Below are 12,186 nucleotides of genomic sequence, written 5' to 3'. Positions count from 1 at the left end.
ATAAAAAATTTAAATAGAACAATTTATGATACAAAAAAAAGCGCATGAGTTTGTATTACTCTCAAGCTTGCAACTTTATTCATATTGTCTAAATGCTACTTAGAATTGCGGCTTCTAGTTGAGAAATTGCTAACTTAAACTGCAACTGTTCTGTTAAATGTTTCTTTTGTTCTTTTCCAGCTACTCCCAGAATATTCTCCTTATAAAGAGCCTTCATAAATTCTTCCAAGATAACTCAACCCCCCTGTCTTTTCTTTCAAAACTGTATGCATTAGCACCTTGAACCTTTTTGGATCAGTCTCCTAAAATTCTGATCATTCCTGTTACCTCTCTTGGCCCCTCCTATTTGCTAGTTTCTTAAAGCAGGATGCCTGGACAAGGCAATACTTTCACTGAGACCTCAATAAGGTTAAATTACTCAGAACATTTATAACTTACAAACTGCATTCCTATTAACATATCCCAGCTTCTTTCCTGCCTCAAAAAATTCAGTTCTTATGGTTGGTTCAACATTCGCTGACCCCAGATACTCTGCTCCATTACCTCTGCCTTGCCAGTACTTCCCAGTTTTGTATTCATATGCAACTTTTACGCCCCCCTACAACAATATATTGCTCTACATTTGTGTAATGAATTCCACATTGTTGACTTCAGGCACACTAATTTCAAGACAGTTTTGAATTTTAACAGTCTTTAAAAGCATTTGGTATGACTTAATTGTTTTCTAAGCGTACTTTCTATCCCAATCAAGTTATTCTTGAATGTGTTAGAGATCCAGGCTGAAAGAGAACTCTGCAAGACCCCACCTGAGGTGCAATCTAATTGAGTCATCAGTAATCAAGTATCATAGTTTAAACTACTTACTGCTTTAACAAATGTTTCCCAAGCTTTTGTACTGATGGATCACCATGAGTATTCAGTTCCTCAGACTACCGTAGGAAAAAAACAATTCTGACTGTCTTGTGAAGGGATTAGGTAGAGTAGTGAGGAGCAGACCACAGCTCAGGAACATAGCATAGACTAAGCCTTCTAGTTGGACAGTCTCAAAAATTTAATCAGAATCCAACTATAAGCAGCTACTGCTTCTCTTACCTGCCAGGCCAGCTAGATTACCAACCAAAATTATCGGAACCAGACACATATGACAAATTCAAAAGACCATTTTTATGACATTTAACTCAAGATTTCTCATGCTCTCTGTCCTATAGTCTCACCCAATCACACTCTTCATCGCCTTGTACTTCCTTACAAATAACACATCTATATTCAGGAATACTGCTTGTTCTAACATTTGTACAGAGCCAAAGCTAGGAATATTACCCTGTAATTTCTAGCAGCTTTTCTGACTCTGCACTTGTCTAATCCTCTAAGATCCACCTCACCCCCAGTGAATTGTTAGAAAAAAGCAGCAGTGGTTCACAAATCAGTCTGACCAATTTGAGACTGCGTTACTTTGAAGGTATCCAACCTCACACATGCTGGAATCAGAGAGTATGTTAAAAATTAAGTAGAAGTGACCCATGCCAAGATTAGCTGCTCCTACATCAACTATGCAGAAAAATGAATCAAATACTTCATTTTCCTTCATCAAGTTAGTCTCTCCTTCCCCCAAAATTAATGTATCTCTATATTCAATATATTTTCATATGTCTAACATTTTCACTTACGGCATTTCACAATTATTTTCCTGGTTTTTTAGAAGAGCTGAACTAGATTTTAATTTTGCGTTCTCAAATCTTCCTATACAATCTCAGATTTAGAACTCAAGAAACAACCGTCAGATTAATGTGTCTGACATACATAAACACAAAAGCATCCTACCCACCACCTAGAATCCTTCACATTTACACAGGTATACAACACTAACAAAATTCATAAAAAGCCAAGAATCAGAGGTGAAGCTCAGGTGCTGAAGTTTTAGTGGTTTTGTTTTTTTTTTTTTTTTTAATGAAGTTCCAACCAGTTACACCATGTTGTTCTCCCCCTCTGCCTGTTTCTCCGTCTCACTCCCATTCCCTTAGTTTGCTAACCTTACAAGCTTGAAGTTTCCAGCATGTGCAAAACACACACCAGCAAGGTCCTGTAGTGAGACCATTGTTGCCTTTCCTTGAGAAGATGCCCAAAATACACACTTAAGAAGAGACAGACCGCATATGTTGTGAGACTCTGCACATAAGAATCTTTGCTACTGAAGGTGTTTAAGCAGAAACAAATTTATTAGGAAAAAAGTTGCTCTAAACACTAATGTTTGCACCTACTCTGGGATATTAATGATTACTCTGAAGCAACTGACGCTCCCAAGAGCTGACAAAATTTCTATATGGTGTCCTACCTAACAAATCCATAGCATCAGAAATTCCCTGATAAAAACAGCTTGTATTCCCTATGCATAGAACAATTATTTCTCAAGCAGACCAGATGCTTTTAGTCCTTCTATGCCTCACCAGCCCCTATACCCACAACAAAAGCAGTAAATGAAAATAAGAATGAACTATGCTAAAGACTCGAAGCTGCTGATTAACAAGAGGTTGCAAAGAAGTGTGTTTGATTTTTACTGTATATGGGAAATACAGTGTTTAAGAAATTTTCCATGCAAATTAAAATCCAAGGAACTTGAGGGAGTCCAGTAGTACTATTACTGTGCCTTTTGTATTTGGTGTTCTCCTTTGAAACCTGAAAGCAAGATATGGCAAGATCTAACTTAGCTGATGAAAAAAAATTCTTTCCTTCATTACTGGAGAAGAATTTGAAAAAATCTGATTTGATTAAAATATCCAAATCTGCAAGAAAGATCATTAGCACATGCATTTGGTTAAACAATTATTTTGCTCAATTAAAAACTAATTTATTCTACCAACTTATTAGCAAATGTGCCAATGATTTATTAAACACTGAATTTGCAGAGCTAGTTACTTATCACCGGAAAAAAGCCGAAACAAGCTATTCTTAAAGTCTAGTTCAACTGAAGGAAATCAAGAAGAGTCTTGAAAGCTTTTATGTTCCTCAGATATGATGCATCTTTGAGTACAAACATTTTCTACACAGCCTAAATATTATTGTAAGGGAACATCTCAGAAAAAAATGTAGCAGTTCCTGGTTATACCAAAACCAAAAGATACTCTATGTTTCATGTTGACTTCAACTAAAAAAAACTCCCAACTTTAAAACACAGTAATAAACATTTAAATTCAGCAAAAATTCTAAACACACAAAAACCAGCTCTTCCTTTACCAAAGATCCAAAACACTTGCTTTGCAGTATGTCTACGTTTCTACTACTCTGGCATTTGGTCTCACCTTCTGATCTCCAATTTAGAAAAATCACATAAATCCTGTGAATTCCTTAAAAAACCCACTGTAATTACTACAACTGAGTACTTATAACCATAAATGCCCACTCTTGATGACATTAACTCTTAACTGCCTGTAGAAATCAGCTTCAGTATAGTTATGCCACACACAAAAAATGTTCTCCATTTTGAGATCACCTTTACATACCATGAATTCCTTTTTTTTTTTTTAACCTATCGACACAAAAACTTCAGATGACTTCTACATCAGTTTGAAAAGGCTTAGCCTTTCCCTTATCCATAGTTTTTTCCAATTACTGTATTTTATTTTACAGTTAAGTGTTAGACATAACTCTGCTGGCTGTAAGTAGATTTTCATGAAGAGAGAAAACTACCTTTTATTCACCCTTCCCATACCCAAATCATCTTTCAGATTGTATACTAATACATTAAACGAAAGCACCCCCAACATGTGGTTCAAAATGTCCTGGCATTTTAGTTTGCTTTTTAAAGACATGGAGAGCAGCATTTCCTGCTCACTTCACTTTCATATGCTTCTCCCCAAATAAAAAGCAGCTGAAAACCAAGACAGTTCAGTGGTTAAAATACGTCAAGGTTAAGAAGCAACTGAAAACTGGATGCTGTAATAGAGAACATCTGGTAATTTTATCTTAAGCAGCAATGCTGACAGTCAGTTTAGTCGTTTTGGAGGGAACCACCTATGTCTCAGGATCATAATAGTCCTATTCCAAGACCATTTGGGAGATAATCTGACAGAGTTACAGGCTAAAGTGCTAACTGTAGAAAAGAAGTAGTGAAGAGACACAAAGGAACTGCAGCAAGAAGAGAAAGGCATTCGAAAGAGAGTGATGAATGAGTATGACACTCTGTTGTTTGTTAAATGTGAGTACTTTTGGTGAGCAAGATTAACACTACTTCTAAGTATTAATAAATTTCTTAAAGTTACCATTACATTTATTTATTTTCATGTATGCTTTTGATGAAGAAAAGCAGTTAATGCATTTAATTGAAACATATTTATATGCAAACTTAAATTGGAAATACTACTGTAGAAAATAAGAAAAAAATAGCACTATGCTGACAAAACATGTCATAAATACTCAGAGCACAAGGCTCTGAACCCAACAAAAGCTTTCACTGACCCACAAAAATTAGCAGTTTTGTTGTGGTTTTTTTGTTTTATTTTTAAAGGAATATTGTTTTATGATATGGGTAATACACTTATTTTTCCATAAAATATTTCTGCATTTATTAGAAATAGCTTGAATTGCTTTATGCTGAGTTGTAGATAATCATAAAAAACACCAGATATACAGCCGACTTTTTAGAAAAAATGGTTTTTTGAAAGCCTGTAACTTGAAACAAGAATAAAACCATCTGAGGTATTGGAAAACAAAATATAGCATATTAAACCTTAAGAAGGTAAGATCGTATAATTTCAGTTAGGTAGTTTAGTGTTTAATAAAGAAAAAACTTGTAGCAAAACATTATAGATAGGTAGCTTTGAGATTACTTTTTCAGAAGCTTAATCTGAAACATTTTATAGGAGAATAGAAATAACTTAATGGGCAATTTACCCTCCCTTACACTGAATATGCTTTCTAGCTGTAACATTTTCTAGTATTTATTCAATTAGTGTATCATGACCAAATACCCATTTTCACAATAACTTGGTCACAAAGTTGGCTTTGTTGGTTTTTTGGGTTTTTTTGTTGTTGGGGTTTTTTTGTTTGTTTTTTTTTGTTTGGTTCGGGTTTTTTGTTTGTTTTTTGGGGTTTTGTTTTGGGGGGTTTTTTTGGTTTGTTTTTTTTTTGTTTTTTTTTTTTTTTTTTAACAAGAGCAGCTGTAGTGATCTATATTCATGTATGAATATATACAAACGCACACATAGACATACTTTTAAGAAAACATCTCCACCTTTTTTCTTTACTCAAAATGACCACGAATAAATTTGCCACCAAGAGTAAGATAACAGCAGGAATTGATTAAAGACACAGCCTTTCAGTTCACATTTACAGCCCTCCCCCTCCATTTTTTCAGTCAAAATATTTTCTTGAAATACTTCAAACTATTGCCACTATCTCATCCAGTGCACAGATGATACCACTAGATTTTTGATGGGTGACAATTAATGAAATCGCAAGTCTCTTTTTCTATGAACAGAAAACCTCAGATATATTTCATGGCTTATTAAGAATTTCCAGTGATTCAACACCACACTCACAACAGAAAACAGCTACACAGCTTTTGTTGAAGAAAAGCAGTAATAACAACTACTACCAAATAAAAACAAGTACATCTCATACAGATTACTTAGTGACCACACCACAGATTAACTGAAGACAAAGAATGTTTACATATACAACCACTTGTACACATTGAAGAAATCAAGTATGAAAAGAACAATATTTCAGGAATAAAACAATTTTGAAATTGCAAAATCTTTCATTAACTGCATTAGCATGTATTTTGAGGATTAAATATTCTCCCGTGGAATTTGGCAAGTATTTTGCCTAGTTAAGAAAAACAGACTATCTGATGAGATTTTACAGGGAGAGGAGGCTCGCAAAGCAGATGGTATTATCATTGTCAATACAGTGAACACAGACAATAGTAACCTCATACAGAAGTTGATTTTCATAGACAAACTAACTTTAGATAGTTAAGACTGTTAGTGACAACAGTGAAGTTGTTTCCTGAAGTCTCTTCCAAGACCACCTACTGGTAATAAAAGAGAGGCTGCAGACAACAACGCACAAGAAACATTCCCTCCATCCCTTAATACAGTCTCTTTTCTAAGCAAAGTAACCAAGTAAATGCCAAAGTACATATGTAGCAAATACCAGCATGACATGTATAATCTACTTATACCAGATATATTCACTTACATTCACTGGGTGTATCTGACATACACCATTCTAATGCTATCATCAAAGCTAAATGAGAACTATTGAAGCATTTAAGCGATGAAGTAGTAAATTAGAAATGCTGTGTGTAAGAAATTTACACATATAAATTATCACGAAATAATCTCTTCATCACTTAAACACAAAACCAAAACCATTAAGGTATCGAAGAACAAAATACAGAGTATCAACCCTCAGAAAGTTAGAATCTGTCATATTTGCAATTAGGTGCTTTTGTGCTGGAGTAAACAAAACCAGAACCCATAGCACACCACCTGAAATATTCTCAAGATTACTTCAAGTGTGAGAAATTTAATCCCAATATTTAATAAAAGGGTTATTAGAGCTAAAAATACTTAAAGTAGTTCAAATTCTCTAAAATTTGAGTAATCACAAAGTGCAAAATCTTTATCACTGGTGAAAAAATGAGATAATGAAAATTATTTTCTTATTTAGTAAGTGGCCAAACATAATTTTCAGTGCATATGTAATTCACTAAGACTGGTTCCATCTTTATTTAGTTCATTGTATACTTTTTTAACACAAATTACGGGGATGTTTTTTTGGTTCCTAATTCAGTTACCATAAGCTCTTTTCAACATCAAAGCCATAGAGTAACTCATCTTGTTATGGACAAGAACTGACAATTATTCTGGAGTAAGACAAGCTTGGTCTAGTTCAAAAACTTCTGTAAGTAAAATATTTATTAACGCAAAGCTAAAGGATATGAACATAATTGTAATATAATACTAAAACAGTATTTTGGGAGCAGAACAAAGTTAACATTCAGTGGTTTGAAGTCTGTGATGCATTATACAAAAATATCAGGATCCAGAGGAATATGAAAATAACACATTAGTGCAGAAGTTTTGCATATTACACACCTCAGAGGTTACAATTAAAAACTCAGCTAGTAACGAAGAGTAAATGAGCTCTCTCCATATGATAACCTACATCTATTACTCTTTCCCAGATCTACATTTAACCTAGGTATTACATAATGCAGTTATTGTAGCAGTAATTTTGGTAACATCTTAAGTTCCTTTAAATTAGATTGGTTTTTAATTCTTTTAAACACAAATTCTTAGGTCAATTGCAACAGCATAGGCTTCATGAGATGCCCAGAAAGTTTTTCAAGCTCACTAGTGAGCACGGGGCAGGGATGAACACCTTAGTTCTAAGCACTAGGGTATTTATGTTGCATGGCATTCATCAGTCCTTCTCCACGATGTTTAACCTCTAATTCACCTCATCTAGAAAGCTAGAAATGGCATCAGTACAATTCAAACACTGAACAGTTATCATTCTGTTCAGGATTAAAACCTCTTGAATGAACATGCACATGCTGCAAGCCAGTTGGCTGACAAGAACTGAACATAATATTTAGCATTTGTTGGCCAGTTAGTAAACAGACCCTGCCTATATAGAGATTGCACACAGTCTTTTAGTAAGAAATGTTGATCTAGAATTATCTATGTTTTCTGGTAAAGCTTTAATAATAAGACAGTAAAGAATCCACGATGAACAGTAACACCTCATTCTTCCTGTGAGATTAAGAATTGCAGCCTTCCCTCTTGGACATCATCAATACATGCTTTCGTGATTTCAAGGACAGATTACCATAATAAACAGTTTGCTCTACCTTAAGAACTGTTCGTTTATTACTGTTTCTTACTAGAAGTTCTCTGAGTAACATTAAAACAGGTGGTACAATAAATAAGAGCTTTTAGGATTTTTTAGTAATAAAAATCAGAGTGTTTTTTGTATTTAATTGTTCTTTTTCACTTAAAGTAATTCTGTTAGTTACAAGAATCACAAATATCACACTCTGCAAAGAGTAACCCTGAGCTCTACTCAACTATAAAGTTCTCTTTGCTAGCACCTATATTCCGGCAACATAACATTATTTAACAAATTAAAACCTGCTTCAAATTGTGTTCCAGAATACGTCAAAATAAACAGCACACCACATAATTTCAGATAGAAAACTAAGGTTGTTTTAATTGGGTGATAAATTTTAATACATATATTGCTTGCTACAATGAAAACTGAATTGTTTTTATGAAGCAGTACTGTACAGTTAAAGCCCCAAGACAGCACAGCAACATTAAAGAATATAATCATCTTAAAATAAAAATATCAATTTATTCCATTTAAAGAAAGCACAACTCTGCAAGGTTAGTTTTATTGCTAGAGTTGACTTGCCAATTACCAGATTATTTACATTAATTTCTGACTGAGCAGAGTATCAGCCACTGGTAATCTTTCAAAAAGCTCAGAATCTTTTTCTGATCACTGCAGCTATAAACTAGGCAAACCAGATTATCCATGTGATGTCAATAAAACACAGCTTTACTCAGACAACCACATCCTAATGCTTAAAACGCTCCTTTAAAAAAAAGGCAAAAAGTAAAAATGCATTTAAAAGTATAGCTGGGATTTAGAATGAATTACTAAATCCTTTAAATCTACATTATTCACCTCTAATATCCTCTTTGCTGAAGGCTTTGAGAGCTTCTTTAACTGACAAACAGCTTTACAAACCCCATGTAAACACAATGGATCAGATCTATAAAAAAGGAAGGGGGGGGGAAACATCAGGCTAGCTTTCCAGGTCATTTTAATAATGGTAATAGAGCTTTCTTTATTAAAGAAAAAAGAAATCCCAGAGCACAAATATTAAAAGTAACACACTGAAGTATACAACTTTTTTCTCCAAATTCTTAATTTGTATAAGAGAACCTGAGTAAATTATCAAGTATTCAGATTAAATACTTGGGTGTTTCATTCAGATGATTTTTTTTAATAAAATGTTGTAATGATAGCTAGAAATTTATCCAAGTAACAATCTTTATCACAGAAGTTCTAATACACGACAGAACCACTTCAGCAGTAGCTGAATCTAGTTAACTGAATGCATTATAACTAGTCAGAGAAGCCAAAATAGTTTTCTTTATCAGTTTGAACTAGTTATCTGTTTGAACTAGTTATCCGTCAGAACTTGTTATCAAAATGCAGCCATAAGAATTCAGGATGCAGTAATTCCTGTACATTCAAAAATCAAAATCTTCAAAATATATGCCTCTTGTTGTCTACTGTCCCAACATAATTTTCATCCACACATTTAACCACAAAATATAACAAAGAGTTCCTAGAAACTATATTTTCAGCTCCTCTGGGCAGAAGATTCCACCTGATCTTTTAAACACAACATGTACATGTGTTATCAAAAGTGGAAAAGATGAAAAAAAGTTCATATGTCAGCACAAAGATAGGATCTTTAATCTCAAGGGCACTGTTTTGCCAGATTAGCTGCTAAAGAGCTAACATAATTTGTTCACAAATTCTTTGGCTAATTTGAAGGTCATTCTATCTAACAGCGTACCAAAAAATAAAATAGCCTAACCTACTAGATTTGAAAAATTACCACATCTAACCAATTCAGTTTTCTAAAAATTAACGCAAGAACTAAACATTTATGCCAAGACATTTACCACTTAATTTTAAATGAAGTGATTACTACGGAGTTTTACTGTCCTAGAATTGTGTAAGATGTTTTCTTTTCAATTTGTCTGTAGCAAGATTACACCTCTATCATGTAATTTTGGCATTAGATAATACAACCTTCAGATGGAAGCTATCCAAACAAACCAAAAGGAAGATCTACATTTTTTGTGAAAATTAATGATATAGTGCCACCATAAAGACCTTACATTATATAGTCATAGAGTCAAGAAACTTTAAAACACTGCAAAAGTTGCACTGCTTCAACTGCTTTAAATAGAAACAGCGTCAATCAGATAAATGGACTACAAAGTTTAAGAGAACTAATTTAAGAGTAACTCTTAAATTACGGACCTCTCACACAAAACTATACAAGCTGTGTCCTGTTCTTACCCATACAGAATTAAATAATTATTTGGGAAAGAAGGTAATATAAACAATCAGCACTTGCATTAGACAGGTAGAAGGAAGAAAGGCAAGTTTATTAAATTAGCTACAATTTTGCTGGTATTTATTCTGATATTTTTCTGTAATGTATCACATAGGAAATATCTGCATTGACCTAAAAAACTTACAAAATTCAAAACGGAGATCCACAAATGGCCGCTGTGCTAATTCAAAAGGTAACCAGCACTTCACAAATGGTATCATGTACTAAATGCAAGAGAAGATTTTCAAATTTGGGGGTGTTGGTTGATGAGAAGCTCAACATGACCCTTAAAAAGTGTGCTTGTAGCCCAGAAAGCCAAACCGTATCCTGGGCTGTGTCAAAAGCAGCATGTTCAGCAGATCGAGGGAGGTAGTTTTCCCCCTCTACTTCCCACTTGCGGGAACCCACCTGTAGTACTGCATCCAGCTTTGGGGTCCCCAGCGTAAGAAGGACATGAACCTGTTGGAATGAATCCAGAGAAGGGCACAAAGATGATCAGGGTGCTGGAGCACCTCCCTTATGAGGACAGGCTGAGAGAGTTGGGGTTGTTCAGCCTAGAGAAGGCTTCAGGGAGACCTTATAGTGGCCTTCCAGTACCTACAGGAGGCTACAGAAAAGGTGGGGAGGGACTCTTTATCAGGGAGTTATCGTTAATGTCCCTTCCAACACAAACCATTCTATGATTCAAATTACTATATAGCTTCACAGCCATAAATCTCTCAATACAGAGGTATATAAAAAAAGTAAATCTGACTAATCACAGTACATCAAATTCTCTGAGCAAAGAAGCTCAAATCTCTGTAACCTCTTTTACTCGAGGCCTGAAAACCATTATCTGGCGCATCATCATGGTATGTACAGTCCACATACTTATTTTAGTACTCCCCATAGAAGATATGAACACATACAAAGATAATGAATTAATGCAAGACCATCTCAAACTGATAGAAAAACCGTCTTAATAGTACAAGGAGAAACTGCTCCTACCATGGGAAAAAAATAGCTCTTAACACTAAGACAAATGAGACTCATCTATCATTGTTGTAGTCTTCTAAAAGCTGCCACTAAGGTCCTGGGCTACGCCTCTCTTCTACAAAGGCTCCAACAAATTTTAAGGAAGAGGACACAGCAGTTCCTTCTAAGAGGAGGAAATCTGGAATTTCCTGATCTCCTCCCACCATGTCAGATTATGCTGCTGCACAAGGAGCCTGTCCACATATGATGACAAATATATGGCAAAGTACTCTCCAGTAAAGGCTTCTAGGCTGGAGCACAGTTTCACTCTAGCCCACAGCTTCCTTCAGGTAAAGGCTGGGCCCATTCCTTCTCACCTGTTAAACCCAACGGAGGACAGCCTCTAGGGTGACCCACCAACACTGACACTTATTACAGATATTAGAAAGAGGACAGAAAAGCTTGTTCGTTACTAGTTTACCTGTTGAGAAGCCATAAATGAGGTTTTGCTAGTCACTTCTGTTTGGGTCAACTGACAGCTGTAAGCCAGGAGAAACAATCAAGTTTGGGTTCAAGAACTAAAGTTCTTGAGAAGAAACAGTAGAGGCCTCAATCAGCCAGAAGCAGCAAACAATATCAAGCAGGATTAATCTTCCAACTAAGGTGTTGGACTCATTTCCATCTTATATTCTAACAGCCTTTACCACATGCAAAAGAACCAGATGCAGTTATAACTTACATATCAAATATGAGGATTTTAAGCAGTTAAACACTGATTGTTTCAAACATGAACATGCATTTTGAAAATGCATCTAATATAAAATCACAAATCACATAATACTTTTCTACATCTCTAATAAAGGGGGGGATTAAGATATATAAAGTTTATACCATTCGAGAGCATTCATGCTTTCATCTTTTACAAAAATAAATATTTTTTTCCCTAAATTAAGTATTAAACTGTAAGATACTTCATCAAGTATCAAATGTTTCCAAAGAGTCCCATTAAGGAGTGAGAAAGCATCAAAAGATCATTACCATAAAATCACCTAACAAACCACTTGAATCAAAAGTAAATACAT

The 12,186-nt window shown here is 34.7% G+C and overlaps 1 protein-coding gene across 11 annotated transcripts in view; it reads right to left on the bottom strand.

Annotated features, from left to right (window-relative positions):
• Nucleotides 1–12,186, bottom strand: part of QKI (QKI, KH domain containing RNA binding) — a 169,563-nt gene that overhangs the window by 104,777 nt on the left and 52,600 nt on the right. The gene's annotated exons all lie outside the window — the stretch shown is intronic.

Source organism: Strix uralensis, chromosome 3 (genome assembly GCF_047716275.1).
Source record: "Strix uralensis isolate ZFMK-TIS-50842 chromosome 3, bStrUra1, whole genome shotgun sequence".
Taxonomy (NCBI): Eukaryota; Metazoa; Chordata; class Aves; order Strigiformes; family Strigidae; genus Strix; species Strix uralensis.
Note: the sequence above shows the minus strand (reverse complement) of the source record. Positions and strands in the feature narration are given on the sequence as shown.